Raw genomic sequence first — 12,268 nt, forward strand, 5'->3', positions numbered from 1 at the left:
TTGCCTGAAAGACCAGCTGAATCCACCATCTCTGTGCCCGCTCTCTGCTGAGCAGCAACAGAGAGAGTAGAGCAGGAATTTTTAGACCTGCCTAAAACAGCAGAAGAGCCTTGAAAAAAATCTCCTGCTTGATCATGTTTTGCACACAGTGAGCTTTAAACTGTGACACAAACATTGCTGTCACTCCTCACTTTATCTCCTAAAAGTGCATTTGAATCCAAAGTTTCTGGTGCGCTCTCTCCTTTCGAGAGGAGTTGTGACAGGGGAGGAGCAGCGCTTGGACTCTAATACCACAGACAAAGGGCCAGCAGGGAAACTCCTGCAGGGCATCATCAGCACACAGTGAGCTTTGCAACTCTGCAAAACACATTGCTGTCACTCCTCCTTTTCTTGCCTGGAAGACCAATTGATTCCAACACCTCTGTGCCCACTCTCTGCTGAGCAGCAACAGAGAGAGTAGAGCAGGAATGTTTAGACTGGGCTAAAACAGCAGAAGAGCCTTGCAAAAAAGCTCCTCCTGATCATGTTTAGCACACAGTGAGCTTTAAACTGTGACACAAACATTGCTGTCACTCTTCACTCTTTCTCCTAAAAGACCATTTCAATCCAAGAACTCCGTTGCCAGCACTCTGCTGAGCAGCAGAGTGAGCAGGGATGTCTGCAATCTGTAAGGCAGTGGAAGAGACAGGCCTGAAGGCTGCTCTTGTGCTTCTTCAACACACTGAGCTTTACAACTTTGACACACACACTGTTGTCACTCCTCATTGTAGCTCCTAAAAGTGCATTTGAATCCAGCGTTTCTGGTCTCCACTCTCGTTTCCAGTGCAGCAGAGGCAGGTGAGCACGAGCGCTTGGAATCCGCTCCCAGTTCCGAAGGGCAGGGAGGGAAAGTCCTTGCAGATCATCTTCAGCGCACAGTGAGCTTTGCAACTCTGAAACACACATTGCTGTCACTCCTCACTTTATCTCCTAAAAGTGCATTTGAATCCAAAGTTTCTGGTGCGCTCTCTCGCTTCGAGAGCAGTTGTGACAGGGGAGGACGAGCGCTTGGATTCTAATTTCACAGCCGAAGGGCCAGCATGGAAACTACTGCTGGGCATCTTCACCACACATTGTGATTCGCAACTCTGAAACACATATTGCTGTCACCTCTCACTTTCCTACCTGAAAGTCCAATTGAATAATACATCTCCTGTGCTTGCTCTTTGTGAGCAGTAGCAGAATATAGCACTTACGTTTGGACTCTGCTGAAACAGCAGAAGAGACAGTCCAGAAAGTTCCCACTGATCATCTTCAGCACACAGTGAGCTTTGCAACTCTGCAACACACATTGCTTTCACTCCTCCCTTTCCTGCCTGAAAGACCAGCTGAATCCACCATCTCTGTGCCCGCTCTCTGCTGAGCAGCAACAGAGAGAGTAGAGCAGGAATTTTTAGACCTGCCTAAAACAGGAGAAGAGCCTTGAAAAAAATCTCCTGCTTGATCATGTTTTGCACACAGTGAGCTTTAAACTGTGACACAAACATTGCTGTCACTCCTCACTTTATCTAATAAAAGTGCATTTGAATCCGAAGTTTCTGGTTCGCTCTCACGTTTCGAGAGGAGTTGTGACAGGGGAGGAGCAGCGCTTGGACTCTAATCCCACAGACGAAGGGCCAGCAGGGAAACTCCTGCAGGGCATCTTCAGCACACAGTGAGCTTTGCAATTCTGCAACACACATTGCTGTAACTCCTTCTCCTGCCTGGAAGACCTATTGATTCCAACATCTCTGTGCCCACTCTCTGCTGAGCAGCAACAGAGAGCAGGAATGTTTAGACTGGGCTAAAACAGCAGAAGAGCCTTGCAAAAAAGCTCCTCCTGATCATGTTTAGCACACAGTGAGCTTTAAACTGTGACACAAACATTGCTGTCACTCTTCACTCTTTCTCCTAAAAGACCATTTCAATCCAAGAACTCCGTTGCCAGCACTCTGCTGAGCAGCAGAGTGAGCAGGAATGTCTGCAATCTGTAAGGCAGTGGAAGAGACAGGCCTGAAGGCTGCTCTTGTGCTTCTTCAACACACTGAGCTTTACAACTGTGACACACACACTGTTGTCACTCCTCATTGTAGCTCCTAAAAGTGCATTTGAATCCAGCGTTTCTGGTCTCCACTCTCGTTTCAAGAGCAGCAGAGGAAGGTGAGCACGAGCGCTTGGAATCCGCTCCCAGTTCCGAAGGGCAGGGAGGGAAAGTCCTTGCAGATCATCTTCAGCGCACAGTGAGCTTTGCAACTCTGAAACACACATTGCTGTCACTCCTCACTTTATCTCCTAAAAGTGCATTTCAAGCCAACGTTTCTGGTGCGCTCTCTCGCTTCGAGAGCAGTTGTGACAGGGGAGGACGAGCGCTTGGATTCTAATTTCACAGCCGAAGGGCCAGCATGGAAACTACTGCTGGGCATCTTCAGCACACATTGTGATTCGCAACTCTGAAACACATATTGCTGTCACCTCTCACTTTCCTACCTGAAAGTCCAATTGAATAATACATCTCCTGTGCTTGCTCTTTGTGAGCAGTAGCAGAATATAGCACTTACGTTTGGACTCTGCTGAAACAGCAGAAGAGACAGTCCAGAAAGTTCCCACTGATCATCTTCAGCACACAGTGAGCTTTGCAACTCTGCAACACACATTGCTGTCACTCCCCCCTTTCCTGCCTGAACGACCAACTGAATCCACCATCTCTGTGCCCGCTCTCTGCTGAGCAACAACAGAGAGAGCAGAGCAGGAATGTTTGGACTGGGCTAAAACAGCAGAAGAGCCTTGCAAAAAATCTCCTGCTTGATCATGTTTTGCACTCAGTGAGCTTTAAACTGTGACACAAACATTGCTGTCACTCCTCACTTTATCTCCTAAAAGTGCATTTGAATCCAAAGTTTATGGTGCGCTCTCTCGTTTCGAGAGCAGATGTCACAGGGGAGGACGAGTGTTTGGACTCTAATTTCACAGACGAATTGCCAGCATGGAAACTCCTGCAGGGCATCTTCAGGACCCAGTGAGCTTTGCAACTCTGAAACACAAATAGCTGTCACCTCTCACTTTCCTACCTCAAAGTCCAATTGAATCCTACATCTCCTGTGCTTGCTCTTTGTGAGCAGTAGCAGAATATAGCACTTACGTTTGGACTCTGAAGAAACAGCAGAAGAGACAGTCCAGAAAGTTCCCACTGATCATCTTCAGCGAACAGCGAGCTTTGCAACTCTGCAACACACATTGCTGTCTCTTCTTTTCCTGCCTGAGAGACCAGCTGAATCCACCATCTCTGTGCCCGCTCTCTGCTGAGCAGCAACAGAGAGAGTAGAGCAGGAATGTTTAGCCTGGGCTAAAACAGCAGAAGAGCCTTGCAAAAAATCTCCTGCTTGATCATGTTTTGCACACAGTGAGCTTTAAACTGTGACACAAACATTGCTGTCACTCCTCACTTTATCTCCTAAAAGTGCATTTGAATCCAAAGTTTCTGGTACGCACTCTCGTTTGGAGAGGAGTTGTGACAGGGGAGGAGCAGCGCTTGGACTCTAATCCCACAGACGAAGGGCCAGCAGGGAAACTCCTGCAGGGCATCTTCAGCACACAGTGAGCTTTGCAACTCTGCAAAACACATTGCTGTAACTCCTCCTTCTCCTGCCTGGAAGACCAATTGATTCCAACATCTCTGTGCCCACTCTCTGCTGAGCAGCAACAGAGAGCAGGAATGTTTAGACTGGACTAAAACAGCAGAAGAGCCTTGCAAAAAAGCTCCTCCTGATCATGTTTAGCACACAGTGAGCTTTAAACTGTGACACAAACATTGCTGTCACTCTTCACTCTTTGTCCTAAAAGACCATTTCAATCCAAGAACTCCGTTGCCAGCACTCTGCTGAGCAGCAGAGTGAGCAGGAATGTCTGCAATCTGTAAGGCAGTGGAAGAGACAGTCTGAAGGCTGCTCTTGTGCTTCTTCAACACACTGAGCTTTACAACTTTGACACACACACTGTTGTCACTCCTCATTGTAGCTCCTAAAAGTGCATTTGAATCCAGCGTTTCTGGTCTCCACTCTCGTTTCCAGTGCAGCAGAGGCAGGTGAGCACGAGCGCTTGGAATCCGCTCCCAGTTCCGAAGGGCAGGGAGGGAAAGTCCTTGCAGATCATCTTCAGCGCACAGTGAGCTTTGCAACTCTGAAACACACATTGCTGTCACTCCTCACTTTATCTCCTAAAAGTGCATTTGAATCCAAAGTTTCTGGTGCGCTCTCTCGCTTCGAGAGCAGTTGTGACAGGGGAGGACGAGCGCTTAGATTCTAATTTCACAGCCGAAGGGCCAGCATGGAAACTACTGCTGGGCATCTTCAGCACACATTGTGATTCGCAACTCTGAAACACATATTGCTGTCACCTCTCACTTTCCTACCTGAAAGTCCAATTGAATAATACATCTCCTGTGCTTGCTCTTTGTGAGCAGTAGCAGAATATAGCACTTACGTTTGGACTCTGCTGAAACAGCAGAAGAGACAGTCCAGAAAGTTCCCACTGATCATCTTCAGCACACAGTGAGCTTTGCAACTCTGCAACACACATTGCTTTCACTCCTCCCTTTCCTGCCTGAAAGACCAGCTGAATCCACCATCTCTGTGCCCGCTCTCTGCTGAGCAGCAACAGAGAGAGCAGAGCAGGAATGTTTAGACTGGGCTAAAATAGCAGAAGAGCCTTGCAAAAAATCTCCTGCTTGATCATGTTTTGCACTCAGTGAGCTTTAAACTGTGACACAAACATTGCTGTCACTCCTCACTTTATCTCCTAAAAGTGCATTTGAATCCAAAGTTTCTTGTGCGCTCTCACGTTTCGAGAGGAGTTGTGACAGGGGAGGAGCAGCGCTTGGACTCTAATACCACAGACAAAGGGCCAGCAGGGAAACTCCTGCAGGGCATCTTCAGCACACAGTGAGCTTTGCAACTCTGCAAAACACATTGCTGTCACTCCTCCTTTTCTTGCCTGGAAGACCAATTGATTCCAACATCTCTGTGCCCACTCTCTGCTGAGCAGCAACAGAGAGAGTAGAGCAGGAATGTTTAGACTGGGCTAAAACAGCAGAAGAGCCTTGCAAAAAAGCTCCTCCTGATCATGTTTAGCACACAGTGAGCTTTAAACTGTGACACAAACATTGCTGTCACTCTTCACTCTTTCTCCTAAAAGACCATTTCAATCCAAGAACTCCGTTGCCAGCACTCTGCTGAGCAGCAGAGTGAGCAGGGATGTCTGCAATCTGTAAGGCAGTGGAAGAGACAGGCCTGAAGGCTGCTCTTGTGCTTCTTCAACACACTGAGCTTTACAACTTTGACACACACACTGTTGTCACTCCTCATTGTAGCTCCTAAAAGTGCATTTGAATCCAGCGTTTCTGGTCTCCACTCTCGTTTCCAGTGCAGCAGAGGCAGGTGAGCACGAGCGCTTGGAATCCGCTCCCAGTTCCGAAGGGCAGGGAGGGAAAGTCCTTGCAGATCATCTTCAGCGCACAGTGAGCTTTGCAACTCTGAAACACACATTGCTGTCACTCCTCACTTCATCTCCTAATAATCCGTTTGAATCCATGGTCTCTCCCGCCCTCTCTCGTTTGAACAGCAGCAGTGACAGGTGAACACGATCTCTTGGCCTCTGCTCCCACAGCCGAAGAGCCCGGAGTGAAAGCTCCGGCAGGGCATCTTCAGCACGCAGTCAGCTTTGCAACTGTGACACATATATTGCTCTCGCTCCGCACTTTCCTACCTCAAAGTCCAATTGAATCCAAAATCTCTGTGCCCTTTCTCTGCTGGGCAGAAGCAGAGTAGAGCAGGAACCTTTAGCCAATGCTAAAAGAGCAGAAGAGACAGTCCAGAAAGTTCCCACTGATCATCTTCAGCGCACAGCGAGCTTTGCAACTCTGCAACACACATTGCTGTCACTCCTCCCTTTTTGCCTGAAAGACCAATTGATTCCACCATCTCTGTGCCCGCTCTCTGCTGAGCAGCAACAGAGAGAGTAGAGCAGGAATTTTTAGACCTGCCTAAAACAGCAGAAGAGCCTTGAAAAAAATCTCCTGCTTGATCATGTTTTGCACACAGTGAGCTTTAAACTGTGACACAAACATTGCTGTCACTCCTCACTTTATCTCCTAAAAGTGCATTTGAATCCAAAGTTTCTTGTGCGCTCTCTCGTTTCGAGAGGAGTTGTGACAGGGGAGGAGCAGCGCTTGGACTCTAATCCCACAGACGAAGGGCCAGCAGGGAAACGCCCGCAGAGCATCATCAGCACACAGTGAGCTTTGCAACTCTGCAAAACACATTGCTGTAACTCCTCCTTTTCCTGCCTGGAAGACCTATTGATTCCAACATCTCTGTGCCCACTCTCTGCTGAGCAGCAACAGAGAGAGTAGAGCAGGAATGTTTAGACTGGGCTAAAACAGCAGAAGAGCCTTGCAAAAAAGCTCCTCCTGATCATGTTTAGCACACAGTGAGCTTTAAACTGTGACACAAACATTGCTGTCACTCTTCACTCTTTCTCCTAAAAGACCATTTCAATCCAAGAACTCCGTTGTCAGCACTCTGCTGATCAGCAGAGTGAGCAGGGATGTCTGCAATCTGTAAGGCAGTGGAAGAGACAGGCCTGAAGGCTGCTCTTGTGCTTCTTCAACACACTGAGCTTTACAACTGTGACACACACACTGTTGTCACTCCTCATTGTAGCTCCTAAAAGCGCATTTGAATCCAGCGTTTCTGGTCTCCACTCTCGTTTCCAGTGCAGCAGAGGCAGGTGAGCACGAGCGCTTGGAATCCGCTCCCAGTTCCGAAGGGCAGGGAGGGAAAGTCCTTGCAGATCATCTTCAGCGCACAGTGAGCTTTGCAACTCTGAAACACACATTGCTGTCACTCCTCACTTTATCTCCTAAAAGTGCATTTCAAGCCAACGTTTCTGGTGCGCTCTCTCGCTTCGAGAGCAGTTGTGACAGGGGAGGACGAGCGCTTGGATTCTAATTTCACAGCCGAAGGGCCAGCATGGAAACTACTGCTGGGCATCTTCAGCACACATTGAGATTCACAACTCTGAAACACATATTGCTGTCACCTCTCACTTTCCTACCTGAAAGTCCAATTGAATAATACATCTCCTGTGCTTGCTCTTTGTGAGCAGTAGCAGAATATAGCACTTACGTTTGGACTCTGCTGAAACAGCAGAAGAGACAGTCCAGAAAGTTCCCACTGATCATCTTCAGCACACAGTGAGCTTTGCAACTCTGCAACACACATTGCTGTCTCTTCTTTTCCTGCCTGAAAGACCAATTGATTCCAACACCTCTGTGCCCGCTCTCTGCTGAGCAGCAACAGAGAGAGTAGAGCAGGAATGTTTAGCCTGGGCTAAAACAGCAGAAGAGCCTTGCAAAAAATCTCCTGCTTGATCATGTTTTGCACACAGTGAGCTTTAAACTGTGACACAAACATTGCTGTCACTCCTCACTTTATCTCCTAAAAGTGCATTTGAATCCAAAGTTTCTGGTGCGCTCTCACGTTTCGAGAGGAGTTGTGACAGGGGAGGAGCAGCGCTTGGACTCTAATCCCACAGACGAAGGGCCAGCAGGGAAACGCCTGCAGGGCATCTTCAGCACACAGTGAGCTTTGCAATTCTGCAACACACATTGCTGTAACTCCTCCTTTTCCTGCCTGGAAGACCAATGGATTCCAACATCTCTGTGCCCACTCTCTGCTGAGCAGCAACAGAGAGAAGGAATGTTTAGACTGGGCTAAAACAGCAGAAGAGCCTTGCAAAAAAGCTCCTCCTGATCATGTTTAGCACACAGTGAGCTTTAAACTGTGACACAAACATTGCTGTCACTCTTCACTCTTTCTCCTAAAAGACCATTTCAATCCAAGAACTCCGTTGCCAGCACTCTGCTGAGCAGCAGAGTGAGCAGGAATGTCTGCAATCTGTAAGGCAGTGGAAGAGACAGGCCTGAAGGCTGCTCTTGTGCTTCTTCAACACACTGAGCTTTACAACTTTGACACACACACTGTTGTCACTCCTCATTGTAGCTCCTAAAAGTGCATTTGAATCCAGCGTTTCTGGTCTCCACTCTCGTTTCCAGTGCAGCAGAGGCAGGTGAGCACGAGCGCTTGGAATCCGCTCCCAGTTCCGAAGGGCAGGGAGGGAAAGTCCTTGCAGATCATCTTCAGCGCACAGTGAGCTTTGCAACTCTGAAACACACATTGCTGTCACTCCTCACTTCATCTCCTAATAATCCGTTTGAATCCATGGTCTCTCCCGCCCTCTCTCGTTTGAACAGCAGCAGTGACAGGTGAACACGATCTCTTGGCCTCTGCTCCCACAGCCGAAGAGCCCGGAGTGAAAGCTCCGGCAGGGCATCTTCAGCACGCAGTCAGCTTTGCAACTGTGACACATATATTGCTCTCGCTCCGCACTTTCCTACCTCAAAGTCCAATTGAATCCAAAATCTCTGTGCCCTTTCTCTGCTGGGCAGAAGCAGAGAGAATAGAGCAGGAACCTTTAGCCAATGCTAAAAGAGCAGAAGAGACAGTCCAGAAAGTTCCCACTGATCATCTTCAGCGCACAGCGAGCTTTGCAACTCTGCAACACACATTGCTGTCACTCCTCCCTTTTTGCCTGAAAGACCAGCTGAATCCACCATCTCTGTGCCCGCTCTCTGCTGAGCAGCAACAGAGAGAGTAGAGCAGGAATTTTTAGACCTGCCTAAAACAGCAGAAGAGCCTTGAAAAAAATCTCCTGCTTGATCATGTTTTGCACACAGTGAGCTTTAAACTGTGACACAAACATTGCTGTCACTCCTCACTTTATCTCCTAAAAGTGCATTTGAATCCAAAGTTTCTGGTGCGCTCTCTCGTTTCGAGAGGAGTTGTGACAGGGGAGGAGCAGCGCTTGGACTCTAATCCCACAGCCGAAGGGCCAGCACGGAAACTCCTGCAGGGCATCTTCAGCACACAGTGAGCTTTACAATTCTGCAACACACACTGCTGTCACTCCTCCTTTTCTTGCCTGAAAGACCAATTGATTCCAACACCTCTGTGCCCACTCTCTGCTGAGCAGCAACAGAGAGAGTAGAGCAGGAATGTTTAGACTGGGCTAAAACAGCAGAAGAGCCTTGCAAAAAAGCTCCTCCTGATCATGTTTAGCACACAGTGAGCTTTAAACTGTGACACAAACATTGCTGTCACTCTTCACTCTTTCTCCTAAAAGACCATTTCAATCCCAGAACTCCGTTGCCAGCACTCTGCTGAGCAGCAGAGTGAGCAGGGATGTCTGCAATCTGTAAGGCAGTGGAAGAGACAGGCCTGAAGGCTGCTCTTGTGCTTCTTCAACACACTGAGCTTTACAACTTTGACACACACACTGTTGTCACTCCTCATTGTAGCTCCTAAAAGTGCATTTGAATCCAGCGTTTCTGGTCTCCACTCTCGTTTCCAGTGCAGCAGAGGCAGGTGAGCACGAGCGCTTGGAATCCGCTCCCAGTTCCGAAGGGCAGGGAGGGAAAGTCCTTGCAGATCATCTTCAGCGCACAGTGAGCTTTGCAACTCTGAAACACATTGCTGTCACTCCTCACTTTATCTCCTAAAAGTGCATTTCAAGCCAACGTTTCTGGTGCGCTCTCTCGCTTCGAGAGCAGTTGTGACAGGGGAGGACGAGCGCTTGGATTCTAATTTCACAGCCGAAGGGCCAGCATGGAAACTACTGCTGGGCATCTTCAGCACACATTGAGATTCACAACTCTGAAACACATATTGCTGTCACCTCTCACTTTCCTACCTGAAAGTCCAATTGAATAAAACATCTCCTGTGCTTGCTCTTTGTGAGCAGTAGCAGAATATAGCACTTACGTTTGGACTCTGCTGAAACAGCAGAAGAGACAGTCCAGAAAGTTCCCACTGATCATCTTCAGCACACAGTGAGCTTTGCAACTCTGCAACACACATTGCTGTCTCTTCTTTTCCTGCCTGAAAGACCAATTGATTCCAACACCTCTGTGCCCGCTCTCTGCTGAGCAGCAACAGAGAGAGTAGAGCAGGAATGTTTAGCCTGGGCTAAAACAGCAGAAGAGCCTTGCAAAAAATCTCCTGCTTGATCATGTTTTGCACACAGTGAGCTTTAAACTGTGACACAAACATTGCTGTCACTCCTCACTTTATCTCCTAAAAGTGCATTTGAATCCAAAGTTTCTGGTGCGCTCTCACGTTTCGAGAGGAGTTGTGACAGGGGAGGAGCAGCGCTTGGACTCTAATACCACAGACGAAGGGCCAGCAGGGAAACTCCTGCAGGGCATCTTCAGCACACAGTGAGCTTTGCAACTCTGCAAAACACATTGCTGTAACTCCTCCTTCTCCTGCCTGGAAGACCAATTGATTCCAACATCTCTGTGCCCACTCTCTGCTGAGCAGCATCAGAGAGAGTAGAGCAGGAATGTTTAGACTGGGCTAAAACAGCAGAAGAGCCTTGCAAAAAAGCTCCTCCTGATCATGTTTAGCACACAGTGAGCTTTAAACTGTGACACAAACATTGCTGTCACTCTTCACTCTTTCTCCTAAAAGACCATTTCAATCCAAGAACTCCTTTGCCAGCACTCTGCTGAGCAGCAGAGTGAGCAGGAATGTCTGCAATCTGTAAGGCAGTGGAAGAGACAGGCTGAAGGCTGCTCTTGTGCTTCTTCAACACACTGAGCTTTACAACTGTGACACACACACTGTTGTCACTCCTCATTGTAGCTCCTAAAAGTGCATTTGAATCCAGCGTTTCTGGTCTCCACTCTCGTTTCAAGAGCAGCAGAGGCAGGTGAGCACGAGCGCTTGGAATCCGCTCCCAGTTCCGAAGGGCAGGGAGGGAAAGTCCTTGCAGATCATCTTCAGCGCACAGTGAGCTTTGCAACTCTGAAACACACATTGCTGTCACTCCTCACTTCATCTCCTAATAATCCGTTTGAATCCATGGTCTCTCCCGCCCTCTCTCGTTTGAACAGCAGCAGTGACAGGTGAACACGATCTCTTGGCCTCTGCTCCCACAGCCGAAGAGCCCGGAGTGAAAGCTCCGGCAGGGCATCTTCAGCACGCAGTCAGCTTTGCAACTGTGACACATATATTGCTCTCGCTCCGCACTTTCCTACCTCAAAGTCCAATTGAATCCAAAACTCTGCGCCCTTTCTCTGCTGGGCAGAAGCAGAGTAGAGCAGGAACCTTTAGCCAATGCTAAAAGAGCAGAAGAGACAGTCCAGAAAGTTCCCACTGATCATCTTCAGCGCACAGCGAGCTTTGCAACTCTGCAACACACATTGCTGTCACTCCTCCCTTTTTGCCTGAAAGACCAGCTGAATCCACCATCTCTGTGCCCGCTCTCTGCTGAGCAGCAACAGAGATAGTAGAGCAGGAATTTTTAGACCTGCCTAAAACAGCAGAAGAGCCTTGAAAAAAATCTCCTGCTTGATCATGTTTTGCACACAGTGAGCTTTAAACTGTGACACAAACATTGCTGTCACTCCTCACTTTATCTCCTAAAAGTGCATTTGAATTCAAAGTTTCTTGTGCGCTCTCTCGTTTCGAGAGGAGTTGTGACAGGGGAGGAGCAGCGCTTGGACTCTAATCCCACAGACGAAGGGCCAGCAGGGAAACTCCTGCAGGGCATCTTCAGCACACAGTGAGCTTTGCAACTCTGCAAAACACATTGCTGTAACTCCTCCTTCTCCTGCCTGGAAGACCAATTGATTCCAACATCGCTGTGCCCACTCTCTGCTGAGCAGCATCAGAGAGAGTAGAGCAGGAATGTTTAGACTGGGCTAAAACAGCAGAAGAGCCTTGCAAAAAAGCTCCTCCTGATCATGTTTAGCACACAGTGAGCTTTAAACTGTGACACAAACATTGCTGTCACTCTTCACTCTTTCTCCTAAAAGACCATTTCAATCCAAGAACTCCGTTGCCAGCACTCTGCTGAGCAGCAGAGTGAGCAGGAATGTCTGCAATCTGTAAGGCAGTGGAAGAGACAGGCTGAAGGCTGCTCTTGTGCTTCTTCAACACACTGAGCTTTACAACTGTGACACACACACTGTTGTCACTCCTCATTGTAGCTCCTAAAAGTGCATTTGAATCCAGCGTTTCTGGTCTCCACTCTCGTTTCAAGAGCAGCAGAGGTAGGTGAGCACGAGCGCTTGGAATCCGCTCCCAGTTCCGAAGGGCAGGGAGGGAAAGTCCTTGCAGATCATCTTCAGCGC

Source organism: Lathamus discolor, chromosome W (assembly GCF_037157495.1).
Source record: "Lathamus discolor isolate bLatDis1 chromosome W, bLatDis1.hap1, whole genome shotgun sequence".
NCBI classification, from domain to species: Eukaryota; Metazoa; Chordata; class Aves; order Psittaciformes; family Psittacidae; genus Lathamus; species Lathamus discolor.